The 15,060-nt window shown below is 37.1% G+C and overlaps 1 long non-coding RNA gene across 1 annotated transcript in view; it reads right to left on the reverse strand.

Moving 5' to 3' along the window:
* LOC134754503 (uncharacterized) overlaps positions 1–15,060 on the reverse strand; it is a 300,790-nt gene that overhangs the window by 27,232 nt on the left and 258,498 nt on the right. The window lies entirely within an intron of this gene.

Genomic DNA, 15,060 nt, shown 5'->3' on the forward strand with positions numbered 1-15,060 from the left:
ATCGCGAAACAAGAAAATCGGAATTTCGTTATCTAACATCTCTGTCACTTACATATTTGAGCGATAAAGAGGCAGATAGCGAAATTTAGGATTCTCGTTTTCCGGTAGGTCCTCTGTTAACAAACCGCCTTGATGCATCAATGACATATTTTATTATCTCTGAAAACTTGTCAAAAACCTGTTAATACAGTATGTATCCGTTACTCTATGGTTTACTGAAAAGGCTAGTGCTGCACTCTGATGGCAGAACATTGCAGTAATATCCCCTATTGTTTGGTATGGTTTCTCTATAGCACAGAGGATATAATAGGATAGAGCGGTACTGTCATAGTAAATTTTGTAACCACAGGAAATTCACTGCCATCTATCGACACACTAAAACTAAAAATGAAGATTTGTAAAAATACGATAAAATGTATTTATATATGGATAAATGTTTTTTTTTATTGGATAAATTATTTTTATATGATTTTTGACCCATGATATTTCACTGATATGCGTTAAATTGTTAAATAACAAACGAAACCGTCAACGCCATCTATCCGAGAGTAGGCCAAAGGTAGTGGCGCCATCTGATCGAGAACCAAATTTTCTTGATTTTCGAGGCACGTTTTTTCCTTAGACTGTATCCATCTATTACGGAGTTATATCTATTTTTGCTGTATAGTAATATCAAATGTATATTTATTACTGTTATCTAAACACACCATTCAATAAAAGTCGTTTCACCTAAATTAGTATGAAGAGGTCTTAGTTGTAAGCTAAGAGCGTTTTATAGTGAGTATTATATTCTTTGGTTTTATACGAGCCGTAAGGGGGCCACTGACTATCAGTCCGCCGGACGATATCGGCCTGTCAGTTAGAACAAAAATTTGACAGTTCCGAACAACTGACAGGCCGATATCGTCCGGGGAACTGATAGTCAGTGGGCCCCTTTATTAGAGCGTTTTCACATTGTCCGATCCGATATCGGATGTCGGAAGGAAGCAAAATGTAAGATATATGTTTTTCTGTATTTATTTATGCATTTAATAAATCATTATTACTAAAAACCGGCCAAGTGCGAGTCGGACTCGCGTTCCAAGGGTTCCGTACATTACACAATTTAAACAATGTATTTTTTATGTGAATTGTCTTTAAAAAACCCGTAGGGGTCGGATCAAAAACTAAGTAATTAAGTCCGACTCACGCTTGACTGCACATTTCTAATAGATTTTCCGGTGATCTATAGGTAAAAATCTATTTAGTGTCTTTTTAAAAAAAATTGCTTAGTAGTTTCGGAGATAAAGGGGGGGAATGGTAATTTTTTGCCTATTTTCTTGAATAACTTCTAAAATATTTAGCTTAAAATTATAAAAAAAATACATTTGAGATTCCCACAATGAGCTCTTTCATTAGATATGTAACACGATGTAGTTTGACAAACTTTATTTTTTAATTTTCTCATTTACCCCCCCAAAAGTGGCCCCCGTGTTTAAAATTAATTTATTTACGTTACATGACCATCTTTACGTCACAAACTTACATATGTGTACCAAATTTCAACTTAATTGCTCCAGTAGTTTCGGAGAAAATAGGCTGTGACAGACGGACAGACAGACAGACAGACAGACGCAAGAGTGATCCTATAAGGGTTCCGTTTTTTCCTTTTGAGGTCCGGAACCCTAAAAACGATAATAAACGCAAAAAAGCCGGACTTAATGCCAATGGCACTCTCCTGCAGCTGTTTTTGTCATATGCGCACAGTCTTAAATCGCTACGATATATAGTTGCGTGTGTAGCCGGCATAACTCTACAATACAAGTAGTAGCTTATACTTAATTTACTCTTTGGTAGTAGCTCTGAAGATTCTTTGCTCTGAAGCCCTATAGTATGGATGGTATAGAAAGGATGCCAGTCTCTTATGGCAGAATTGTTGTAAAAGTGACCGCTTTCAGCTTTCAATAATAGTTCCTAATCTCTCTGGTGGCGCTAGTTAGGCTCTGGGACATGAGTATAAAGTATAACATGAACCAACAAATAACCCGACCAAATTACGTAGGTTGTTTTTGGTAGTATTTCGGTGTATGGTGGCGCCGCCTAATTACTGTTTTTTGATGGACACTTTTCATACATAGACATTTGGCTCCTATATGCAGTCTCCATGAGCCCTATAGTATTTTGATAATAGATGTCAATTCAATACAGTTTTGCGATATTTGGCATTTATAGGTTATAAGGTGGAGATGACATCGATTATCGTATCTGATCGTATCCTTCCAGTTTGAAAAATACTATAACTTCACAAACACTAGACCTTAGTCAAAATATGTGCCTTAACCGATTCACTAACGTCACATGGGCGTAATGTGAAAAAATTATTCTCTATTCATTATTTTTTATTATATATTTTTTTATACTACGTCGGTGGCAAACAAGCATACGGCCCGCCTAATGTTAAGCAGTCTCCGTAGCCTATGTACGCCTGCAACTCCAGAGGAGTTACATGCGCGTTGCCGACCCTAACACTCCTCTCCCTCGAGCTCTGGCAACCTTACTCACCGGCAGGAACACAACACTATTAGTAGGGTCTAGTAGGGTCTATTATATATTCTTGTAGGGACTTCAGGAAGTACCCTAAGTGTTTTGATGATCAGTGAGTGTGTGAGTGAGTGAGTGAGTGAGTGAGTGAGTCAGTCAGTGACAAAATCGTTTTTAGGGTTCCGTACCCAAAGGGTAAAAACGGGACCCTATTACTAAGACTCCGCTGTCCGTCTGTCCGTCTGTCTGTCTGTCACCAGGCTGTATCTCATGAACCGTGATAGCTAGACAGTTAAAATTTTCACAGATGATGTGAAATTACGCCAATTCTTGGGATTAGTTGCCAATGCGGACCCCAGGCTCCCATGAGCCGTGGCAAAAAATGCCGGGACAACGCGAGGAAGATGATGATGATGTATTTCTGTTGCCAAATACTAAAAAGTACGGAACCCTCTGTGCGCGAGTCCTACTCGCACTTGACCGGTTTTTTTTGTAGATATGAATAAAATCTGTTATAATCCAAACCCAAGTTATGAGGGTTCTAATAAACGACGAAGCGGTTCGAGAAAAGGTAGGTAGTGCCCTTGCGCTTCGCTTTGCTTGTCTTGGACGGGGCACTGCCGTGCCCCCAGATTGTTGTCCTAACTCCTAAGAGTGCATACACCAATTTTCATAGCAATTCCACAAAAATCCTGGATAAGGCTAAAAAGATGACGGATTTATGATAATTAACATGGAAAGTTAAAGTAAAAAAAAACCGGACAAGTGCGAGTCCGACTCGCCCACCGAGGGTTCCGTACTTTTTAGTATTTGTTGTTATAGCGGCAACAGAAATACATCATCTGTGAAAATTTCAACTGTCTAGCTATCACGGTTGATGAGATACAGCCTGGTGTGGTGACAGACAGACGGACAGACGGACAGAGGACTGGAGTCTTAGTAATAGGGTTTTTACCCTTTGGGTACGGAACCCTAAAAAACGCTATGATAATTACAAAGCTCTTTGTCAAAATATTATTTCAGAGGGGAATCTCCTAATCGCCAAAATTCTGTAACTTGCTAGCGGTGGAGTTAGAATGATAACTGATATTACCGATAACAGAAATAATGAAATTGATGAATCATTATGTCATTTATACTTTGAACTATATACTCGCAAAGCTCGGAAGCTTAACAGGTAATATTTTAAAATTAAGCCCCTTTGCATATATGTACATATATACTTAATTATACTTGTTTACTTTTCATATAATTGTAATAAGAAATTAGAGCGAGTTCAGTTTTACATACTTACAAAACTATATACTTTTTCTTTGTGTAACAATTTTGTAGCAAAGAATTAATACCTGAACGGACATAAGTAGGTATATGTTACGTGAATATTCATACCAAAGAGGATATAAAGTATATAGCGGTACTGTCATAGTAAATTTTGTAACCACAGTACATTCACTGCCATCTATCGAAACACTTTAAAACTAAAAATGTATATTTTAAAAATAGATAAAATGTATTTAAATATGGTTTTTTTTTTATTTGCATTAATTATTTTTATGATTTTGACCCATGTTCTTTCACTGATATGCGTTAAAATTGTTAAATAACAAACGAAACCGTCAACGCCCTCTATACGAGAGTAGGCCAAAGGTAGTGGCACCATCTGATCGAGAATGAAATTTTCGTGGTTTTCGAGGCACGTTTTTTCCTTAGACTGTATCCATCTATTACAGAGTTATATCTATCTTTGTTCATACCAAGTTTCAGTTTCATGTAGCTTAAGGATGTCGTTTTGAAATCAGAAGTAACTTCGTTTGTACGGAAGTGGCTTTTTGGCGGCGGGCGGGTTACGCAGCGTACTACGTAGGCGAACAACACACGAACTCGAAGCGAAGCGATTCGGTGCGGGGTAAATCAATTCTTTGATACCTATAGAAGTGTCCTACGTGGGCGCGATCTCGTTGCGAACGCGAACGCGAAGCGGCGCGCCGCGGCGGAGTTGTTCGCTTACGTAAGACGCTGTGTTACACTTAATCACCCTAAAAACAAAATAACCCCTTTACCTTGCGTGATGCCATTGTCATAAAGGGTTGCCAATACGAGTATTTAACTACAAAGTTTATCATACTTGATTGATTACTTTCATTAGCTACAATAGACTATAAATACAATGATAGTTATAATTGCTTATTAATAGCGATGCCACGAATAGTGGTTTTGGTCGAATACCTATTCGGCTACACTCTCGGCCGAAGCGCCGAATATTTGGTAAAACATGTCCACATTTATCATGGTAACATTGAAAACTGGAGAAAGGCCTCAAGATGGGTCTCTGTTGTTTGACATAATTATTGAGTCATAATGTAATGATTGTCATAATTTGGTTTTCTCAGAGACGCGTAACTTTTCAGGATTGCCATAAAACAAACCTAACCTATCTATAGGATAACCCGAGGAAAATCCTGAAATGTTAACGGTTTCAGAATTATGACTAATGATATAGACAATCATTACATTATGACTTTTAATAATTATATCATACAAAGGGTTGCTAATAAATTTTTTGTCAACCGTATTGTGATGTAATAAAAAAGCGCTACAATTTTACAAAAACTCTGCTGGCTGAACTTACTGCACCTCTGCACCTGCACCTGTGTAAATAAGTATATGTATGTAATAGGTTTTCGGTATTCAAACGAAAAGTATTCACAATACCGAATATTCGTCAAAGTGGCCGAACAGCCCAAATACTGAATAGTTGCCGAATATTCGTGGCATCTCCACTTATTAAGCTAACAACTCAATAAATATTACTTAGTATAAAAGGCGATCTTGCAAGTTTTCCCTGCTCATTGTAACGTAAATAACAAAAACGGAAGCACGTTTTCTCATCCAGTAGGTGTTTTTTACAAGCTTTAATTTAACTTGCCCTGTTAGTATGTTAGTTAGTTAGTGTGGTAAGAGAAAGGTCTCAAGATTGATATGATTCATAGGGTAAAAACGGGACCCTATTACTAAGACTTCGCTGTCCGTCTGTCTGTCTGTCACCAAGCTGTATCTCATGAACCGTGATAGCTAGACAGTGGAAATTTTCACAGATGATGTATTTCTGTTGCCGCTATAACAACAAATACTAAAAAGTACGGAACCCTCGGTGCGCGAGTCCGACTCGCACTTGGCCGGTTTTTTAAAGTTTACATTCAACACTAAGATCGATATTCGCTTGCAGCTTCTACGGCCATGGCTGGACTATCCTGTCCTCGCGCCCTCCGTTCAAAGGAAGCAAGCCCCATCCCGTCTCCCCTGCTGATCCAGAGGTTGACGCCACGGCTGCCGCCGATAGTGACCGAACGTGTGGGTTAGTATTCTAATACTGGTCATTCTTACTACTGTCATGGCTGGACTGTCCCCATCGCGCCCTCCGTTCAAAGAAAACAAGCCCTATCCCGTCCTCCCTGCTGACTCTGAGGTTGACACCACGGCTACCACCGATTGTGACCTGAGCGTTTCTTTTTTGCCACTTTTGTGTTATTTCTAGTGAAGATCACGAGCCCTTTTCATCCTTATAGGAGAAAAAAGTGTCTCAAAATTTCCTAACACCTTAGAATCTTTCCTTTTTGTTACCGCCATATATGGTATATGAGGAAATGGTAACACAATAGGAAAAAACCCTTGGGACATTTTTTTTATCCTATTAGGATTGAAAGAGCTCGTCATCCTGACTAGAAATAACACAAAAGTGGTAAAAAAGGTCACATAAAAAATGGCAAAAAAAGAAAAGCCTCACCTAAGGCCGCGGACTGGCGCGGAAATCAAGGCGATGCGCTCGCCGCGCCGCGCGCCGCTCCGCCGTCCAGTCCGCGGCCTCATGGCGCGTTATAGGTTATAGGTTTTCGCGGGCTTGGTTTCCGCAACTCGACGTCATATATTGCGCCTATTTTGCGTGATGGGTTGACGGCACTACTCTTGCCAACCCAACTCTTCCAGGAAGCCTAGCAGACCCTTGATGCTGCCGAAGACTTCTGGGAGAGACCCCGGCGAACCGAGGTATTGTGCCTGGTATTCTGCCACCCCTCATGGCGCGTTATTCATATATGGTTTTTTTGACAGATACATAGAGTTCCCTCACTTTAATTCTGGATGTCAGTATAGGGTGCATTTACGTATTTCCAGGGAAGGCCCTGTGCCCCCCGCCGCCGTCGCCGGCTCCATGGTCGTGGTACCACCGCAACTGTCACAGCTCTAGGCCCCAGCAGCTCTCATGTAAGTTTTCAGCGGAGGCCCCGACCGGGTTCCTATGGCTACCTCCTGTGTCCATCATCAGATCAATGCGAGATTTGTCCCGAACATACATAAATACATATACATACATACATACAAACATTGCAAGTTAAATAATATCTTATAAAATTAGGTGTGAAAAATGTGTGCCCAAAAGACTGGCCGCTTTGCACCGCTGGATAGCAATGCTAATCCGCTGAGCGGAACAGCCCTCTTTACAGAGTATATAGCTTCTGGGTAGATTACGAGACGCGGAACATGCACTAACTGTATTCCATTTACATTATCAGCTTCACGCCGCCGCCAAGACCCGAACAAAAGTTCAAGAACACAAAAGGGTAAGTGAACTTATTTTTTTTTGTAGAATTTAGTTTATTGTTCGTTTTGGATAATTTGGCTGGTTTGAAGCATTCTGAGCGGAATAAATACGAAATCTAAACAATTTTAAATGTTATGTTTTAGTTTATTTACCTACCTGATTATTTATAAGCTTTATAACTATGTACTTGTGATTAAAACATAACAAGATAGTAGTGTAATAGCAAAGAGAATAGATAGTAAAGAGGGTTATTGTCATAAATAGTAAATTTTGTAGTCACAGCAAATTTACTGTCATTTATCGACACCTGTGATCGACACAGGTTTAAATATAAAAATGAAAATGTATAAAAATATCAAAAAATGCATGTAGATTTTTTAGAAGGCCATATGAATATGACTGACCCATGTTCTTTCACTGATAAACAGTGTCGCCAACGCCATCAAAAGGTGTGGCGCCATCTATTCGAGAATAACTTTTGATTTCCGAAGCACGCTTTTTCCTTAGACTTTACTTATCTTATACGGAGTTACATATATCTTTGGTAATATTTATGTCAATTTTGTGATGATCTATAGGTACTGAAATGTGCATTCCAAATAAATTATTAAATTAAATAATTAAAAAAAAACCCATACGCTAATCATAAGATTTAAACCATTTTGTGCCAAAATTGCCAACTCAAACTAAAAAAAAAACAAACCATTATTGTACTGTTTTAGCGGACGGGAAGTGTTCGTTACTGTAATTGTTTTTTACTTTTTAAAATCATGTATCCACTAAGAAAATGCAAATAGCCAATAGGGATGTTGACATGAATCGCGAATAAATAAAATGTTATGTTTTTACCATAGCAGAGAATGCTGAAAATTATATTTTGTATGTGTAAATATGCGTAAAAAATTAATTAAAAATAATTAAAATATCAAATAATGCCCAGCATCACGTGACTGCAAACGCAAATCGGAGCGCGTGACGTCACGGTGTGAGAAACACGCACAGACAAGTTGTCAAACCTGGAGGTCCTCTGGCACTGACAGTCGTTTGTTTATCACATCGTTACGTCATCCAGATCACGTGACAGCTTGGAGCGTTTTTGCGCGAAATTTACACTAAATCACTTAACTAATTAACGTCGATTTTTTATTCAAAATTAATGAATAAAAATTAAAAATATATATATTTTGCAATAATTACGTGTCTATCTATAAAATGAAAACAGTTCTAAAAATATTTCAACATCCCCCGGTCGCGTCTACACGACCCGGTCAGCTTACATCATTTTGGTAAAGAGCTGTTACTCTTCTGCTGGATCGATTTTTATCAAACATAGCTAAGAAGCACCGCAAGTCAACTCGCTTTTACGTAAAAAAAAACACATCGAAATCGGTCCATCCGTTTGAGAGCTACGATGCCACAGGCAGACACACAGAGAGACATTGGCGTCAAACATAACCCCCTTTTTGCGTGGTACGTTAAAGTTAGAAGCAGACAACAGGCGGCTTTATTCGCACAAAGTATATAAATAATGTAAATATTAGTACATAGGTAATACCTACATAAAGGGGTCCACTGACTATCAGTCCGCCGGACGATACAGGTCTGTCAGTTAGAACAAAAATTTGACAGTTCCGAACAACTGACAGGCCGATATCGTCCGGCGGACTGATAGTCAGTGGGCCCCTTAAGGATTGGAACAAAGTATATAAATAGGTCAATACATAAGATAGGTCAGAGCAAAGAGATATCCTACTATCCTAGTCATATACATTAAGCCCGGTTAAAATCGATACAGCGCTCGAATAGTACATAAGCCTGGAAAATGGAACATGACCGGGTCATAGGCTACCTAGGATCAGCGGCCGCACCTCGACCTGATTTCATCTAGAATTTGAGTTGCGTAGGTACAGTCGCCATCAGATATATCGGAGCGGCCTAGATGCTCAAAATATCTGAACACGCTCTTTACCGCCTTGATAATAGAGGCGTGTTTAGATATTTGTGAGCGCCTTGGCCGCTCCGATATATCTGATGGCGACGGTACTACATGCTTGCTGTATTGATCTATATTGTTATAATAATTGAATTGAGGCTTTAATAACCCGCCAAGAGTATATTGAGCCATGCTCAGTGTAGTGTTCCGTAGTTACTCTTCCGTCACAATAGACTAAACTGGAGTTAGTATGATTGTTAATAAAGGGATGAAATGATGTTTGGTGTCATTCACCCGAGTTAAACAATCTACTTTTCATACAGAATACGAGGAAACCAAAAAGACAAGGCAAATTTCATATTTTTTCATATTTTTTGAACCCATGGTTCGAAAGTTAGAGGGGGAGGGACACAATTTTTTTTTCGGAGCGATTATTTCCGAAACTATTCACTTTATCAAAAAATGTTTGTTAAATACCCCTATTCGTTTTGAAAGACCTGTCCAACGGTACCCCACAGCGAAAAAAAAATTTACATCCCCACTTTACGTGTAGGTACCTCCCCTACAATATTTTTTTTTATTCTACTACTGTTTTTGATTTATTGATTTATAAATCCATGCCAAATTTATATTTATGAATCATACCTAAGAATAACCGCAAGAAAACTCGCTTAGATTTTTTGAATTATTTTTTCCGTAATCTATAAATAAATTCGCAACTTTTGAACCCTGTGTTGCTGGTTTCAAGAATTAGTCAAATTAAAGAAGACTATTATTAAAAGAAGAAGAGAAGATTCTTAAAAGAAGACCACAATATCTCGAACCACAAAGTTGTAATTAGTATGGGGAAAGAACACTACACTATATAACTCCTAGAATCTTTAACAACATACGATTTATGTCTGTAAATGAAAATATTACCAAAGCAGCGTTTAAAACAAAATTAAAAATCGAGATATTGAAAACATACTTACCTAAAAATTTATAAGTTCAGTGTTCAAACCCAACATGTACGTATTACAATAACGATAACAACATACTTACATAAAATGTAAAATTATTCTAACATAAATAAATGCATGCTTTCTTTTTTTCTTTTCTTCTAACAGTAGTAGTCACAAATGTAAACATTTAATTAAGTAAGAGTTAAGCGCGGCGCGTCAACAAACTGGTTACTCCAATTTGGCACATTTATAGTATATATGTAACTGTGTAATTGTTTTATATGAATAAATGAATTAATATTGAAAGTCTATAAATAGAACACGGCCACGCCCGGGTTAGGCTACCTAGGGTAGGGCTAGGGCCGCTCCACGACCTGGTTTTATCCAGACCTCCAGGTGAGTTGCGTACTGCTTGTTCGCTGTATTGATTAATATTGTTATAAAATATCTATGTATGTACATGGTTTTTAAAATGAGGCGGAGCAAGATAATAATAATTCGATACATAAATATGATAAAGCCGTATAATAAATAGCATATAATTTCTAACTGTTTAAATACCTAAGTTTACCTAGTTCTAATAATTAACTGTACTTTTTTTGTGCCAACCATTGCAAAATTATGTTGTAATTTGTGGATAATATGATTGTTATGTTATGGCTATGCATATTTATGTTAATTTTAACTGTACTACTAAATGTAATATTATATTGTATAGTTGTTTGTTATCCCTAAAATAATTAAAAAATATATATAAAGCCTCGAGTTACTTGCAATAAAAATTTTTACTTAAAGTTTTACTGACAAATTGGTGTCAATATATGTAAATATTATTTTGACAAAGTAGTTTCGCAGGTATATGAGTTATAATGTCATAAGTGTCATAACAGTTTAGGTTAAGTACATTTCGTTTTCCCCTACCGACCACCACTTTAACGTTAAGAACGACCAACTAACTGTTAAAACAATTCCGCGGTATCTCGTCCCCTATAGCCTAGGTTACTACTCCCCTCTCACCTATCCTAGGATTCCTAGGATCCCGTAACCCCCCTCACACCCCACTCCGATGCACCCCATGCCACCCACCCGCTGCAAGCTGATGCGTCTACTACCCGGCTTCAAATGCACTCGCGGCGCTGAGGGTGAAACACGCAGTCCGAACGCGAAAAACTTATAATATATCGCGTGATCTAGAAAACTATCTCTAAATAAAATACAAAAAAAATATTAAGTGTCGTAAATAAGTGTTTGAAATTAGTATAATTAATCATAAATAAGGAGTGTTTTAAACTAGTTTAATATTAAATCATAAATTGAAGAGAACTTTTAAGTACCTAACTTAACTTTTTGTGTTGTTAAAATGGGTCTCACATTTAGGCAAAGATCCGTTGCAAAAATGCTAGTAGTAGTAGCTACTGTGCTTTCCATAGTGCTGTACATTGCCTATGGTCTAAAATATGCGGCTAACAGAGATTTATCAAGAACGGAATACAATGAAAATCTATCTGAAATGGCGTTGAAAGATTATAGTGAAAACTTTTTGAATTAAACCGTTATTGGAACATGTGACAGTTCAATTTAAGGTTTGGATATTATGATAAGTTAATTACTTAAGGTAACATTAACCAAGGAACGTACATACTGTTAAGAGTGATTTAAAATATCAATTTCTCAAATTAATGGAACAAGTGTACAGGGTGATTCAGGAGACGTGAGCAGGATTAACTCTGCGCCTTTAATAAATTATAAGCAACTGTATTAGTAACAGTATTAGTGAGATTAACGTATTTTTTTTTTAGTGTCAAAAAAAAAGTTTTTAATTTATTTACCACATGCATGGGCACTCTACAATTAGATTACATCCGTCAAATACTGACACTGTGAAAAGTGGCAAATTGAATGTCATCAGTCTGGTTACTTTTGAAAACTCGTATCCTACTCAAGTATGACAGTTTATTTTCTTCATAATCAAAGTGCTGTCATAACGCTTAAAGAGGTTTCAATTTTTATTTATTAGGTGTAAGTAGGTAAGAATTAAGTTTGTCATCAAAAAGTTAAAAAATAGGAAAAAGTGTAATTGTTTCACGTAAGTACGATGAGTGTGCAGGGTTAGTCCTGCTCACGTCGCATAAATCACCCTGTATAAACAAACTTAATATACCAAAATAGTAACTACTGGACAAGACAAAAAAACACTTAAATTTAAAAAGACTACAACAGTGACTAAGTGATTTTAAAAAGTGCGAAAAGACAATTTTAAGCTTTGACGTGATAAGAATCAGTAACACTAAATTTTATTAGTGTTTTAAAACTTTTCGAATTAAATTTACCTACTATAGGTAACTTAAAATAAAAGACATTTTTAACTATACAATATACACGAGAACTTTTACAAAAAAAGACTTTTTACAAACAAGAACTTTTTACAAAACAAAACCATGGAGTTCTGTAAAGCGTGCTTCGTTGGAGATACAATAGATGATACAATAGGTAAGTACTTAGTGATTTTCTAATGTCTGGTAGTCATACTGGACAACTTTTACTAATCCCGAATATAATAGAATAGAATATCTTTATTTCGCTTTAAAATGTGGTACAAGAGATGTTACCAAAAATATAGTTTGTCAAAGGACTGTTTCATTTCAAACATAGACAGAGAGAATCATACTATCTTTGTCTTTCACTAGTACTAGCACCCAAAAGTAAAGGATGAGTATAGTTTTTTTTATTCTTATTTACTGCCAATTTAGTTTGACCAACTATATATCGTGGTCACACACATTCCACCAGAAACTGGCATGCAAAATTTAAAGTACGCATAAACGCTAAAAATACTCCTCTCATTAATTTCGTCGAATCAAATGTCATTGTTTTCTATGAACAGAAGATTTTTTTCGGGATTTTGGGGTTGGCTCCATAGTAAAAGTTGTTCAGTACGAGTATGACCTACATATTCACCCCTCAGAGTATGGCCAGACATAACAAAATGAACCTGTATAGTCCGGTGAACCAATTTGTCAGAGAAAAGGCTCATATTCAAAATTAGCCCGACATATCGACCCTTTGCCCTTACATTACTCAAAATTGCCGCCTTTTTCTGACTAATTTGATCTGATGTAAGTAGGTTAGAATAAACCTTTAAAAGCCATGAAAAAACTGGCCAAGTGCGAGTCGGACTCGCGCACGAAGGGTTCCTTACCATAACGCAAAAAAACGGCAAAAAATCACGTTTGTTGTTATGGGAGCCCAACTTAAATATTTATTTTATTCTGTTTTTTGTATTTGTTGTTATAGCGCCAACAGAAATACATCATCAGTAAAAATTTCAACTGTCTAGCTGTCACGGTTCACGAGATATAGCCTGGTGACAGACAGACAGACAGCGGAGTCTTAGCTCTTAGTAATAGGGTCCCGTTTTGACCCTTTGGGTACGGAACCCTAAAAAGCTCGCATTAGGCGCACAATGACAAAGAAAGCAGCTTTTTCAGCAATATTAGCGTGCGCATGATTTTGGGACAAATGGCGGTGAAATTTTAATATAATGATTTTTGGCATTTTTTACCGAATTTAGAAAAATGACAATATGTGTGAACATGTAGGGGGCTCCTTGTAACAACGCGCAGCCCCCCTGACCTATATCCATATATTGATCGACCCCCCCCCCCCCCCTTAATAGTTGCACATTCCCGGCGGCCCTTATGTAACCCCCCCCCTCTGCAGCCCCCCTGACCTATATCTATATATTGATCAACCAAACGCCCTCCCCCCCCCCTTAATTGCACATTCCCCGCGGCCCTTATATAACCCCCCCTCACCCTTATATTATATGTATATATTATTATTCTTGCGATTAAAATATTGATATATCGTAATTGTTATGTAAATTATATGCGTGCCTGAAATAAAATAGGTAGGTTAGGTACCTAATTTCAGAATTAATACTATTAATGAGAAAGTAACTGTATGGTCTGCCTCTTCATCCTGGCACAGCTGAACCGATTTCGATGAAATTGGGTACCTATCGAGATAATTTGAGTTCCGAGGAAGGAGTTTTTATCACGGAAATCGTTCTGTACAGATGATGCCGCGGGCGGCTAGGGGACTACTTTTCTTTCCACTGGAAACTAATTACTCATCAGATACCTATACAGATCTTTATATTGAAACATTTTATTTTATTTCATAATATACTAAAATTACAACATTTTCTATAAAATCAAGATAACAATTATAACACAGGTCAAAAATACAGAAATACAATGTCAAAAATTATACAAATATTAATAAATACCTAAAATCTAAAAAATTCTACATACAATTTCATCAACAATACCTATACCTAATATATTTTAATATAAAAAACACACACACACACACACACACACACACACACACACACACACACACACACACACACACACACACACACACACACACACAAATACAAAACAAAAACAAAGCAGTAAGCAACAGATCTTTATTGGTAAAGTAAATACATTTCGAGATAATTCGATAAATCTAACAAACTCACAAACAATTAGTTTGCGTTGTTGTATCACAGAGTTCCTATGGCCGCCTCCTGCCTCCATGATTAGATCAGCTCGATTGTGTCCATTATTCCATTATCAGATCAGCTAGCATGTGCCCATTATCCCATTATCAGATGAGCTCGATGGTACCTACCATAATATTGCATAGTCACCCAACTTACGTATGTGAAGTTTTAGCTCAATCGAATAATGGGAAGTGAATCTAATTTAGGTTGCAAGATTTGAACCGAACACATACGTACATACAAACATTGCATGTTGAATAAAAAAAGCTTGTAATATAAATAATAGAAATACATGTATGTTTAACATTTTTCGTACGAAGTATAGGCAGTCCAGGCGGACGCTCGTTGAAATCTACATATCGCGCCTTCTAATAGCTTAAAAAGATTAAACTTTAACTTAAACTTAAGATAGAACTTAAGAAGCTATACTTAAGTATGTTTTAGCATATACCTATGTAAGGTAAAAAGTAAGCTTAACTAGAACAATTAAAAACCTGCCAAGGGCGTGTCG

This window comes from Cydia strobilella, chromosome Z, assembly GCF_947568885.1.
Source record: "Cydia strobilella chromosome Z, ilCydStro3.1, whole genome shotgun sequence".
NCBI classification, from domain to species: domain Eukaryota; kingdom Metazoa; phylum Arthropoda; class Insecta; order Lepidoptera; family Tortricidae; genus Cydia; species Cydia strobilella.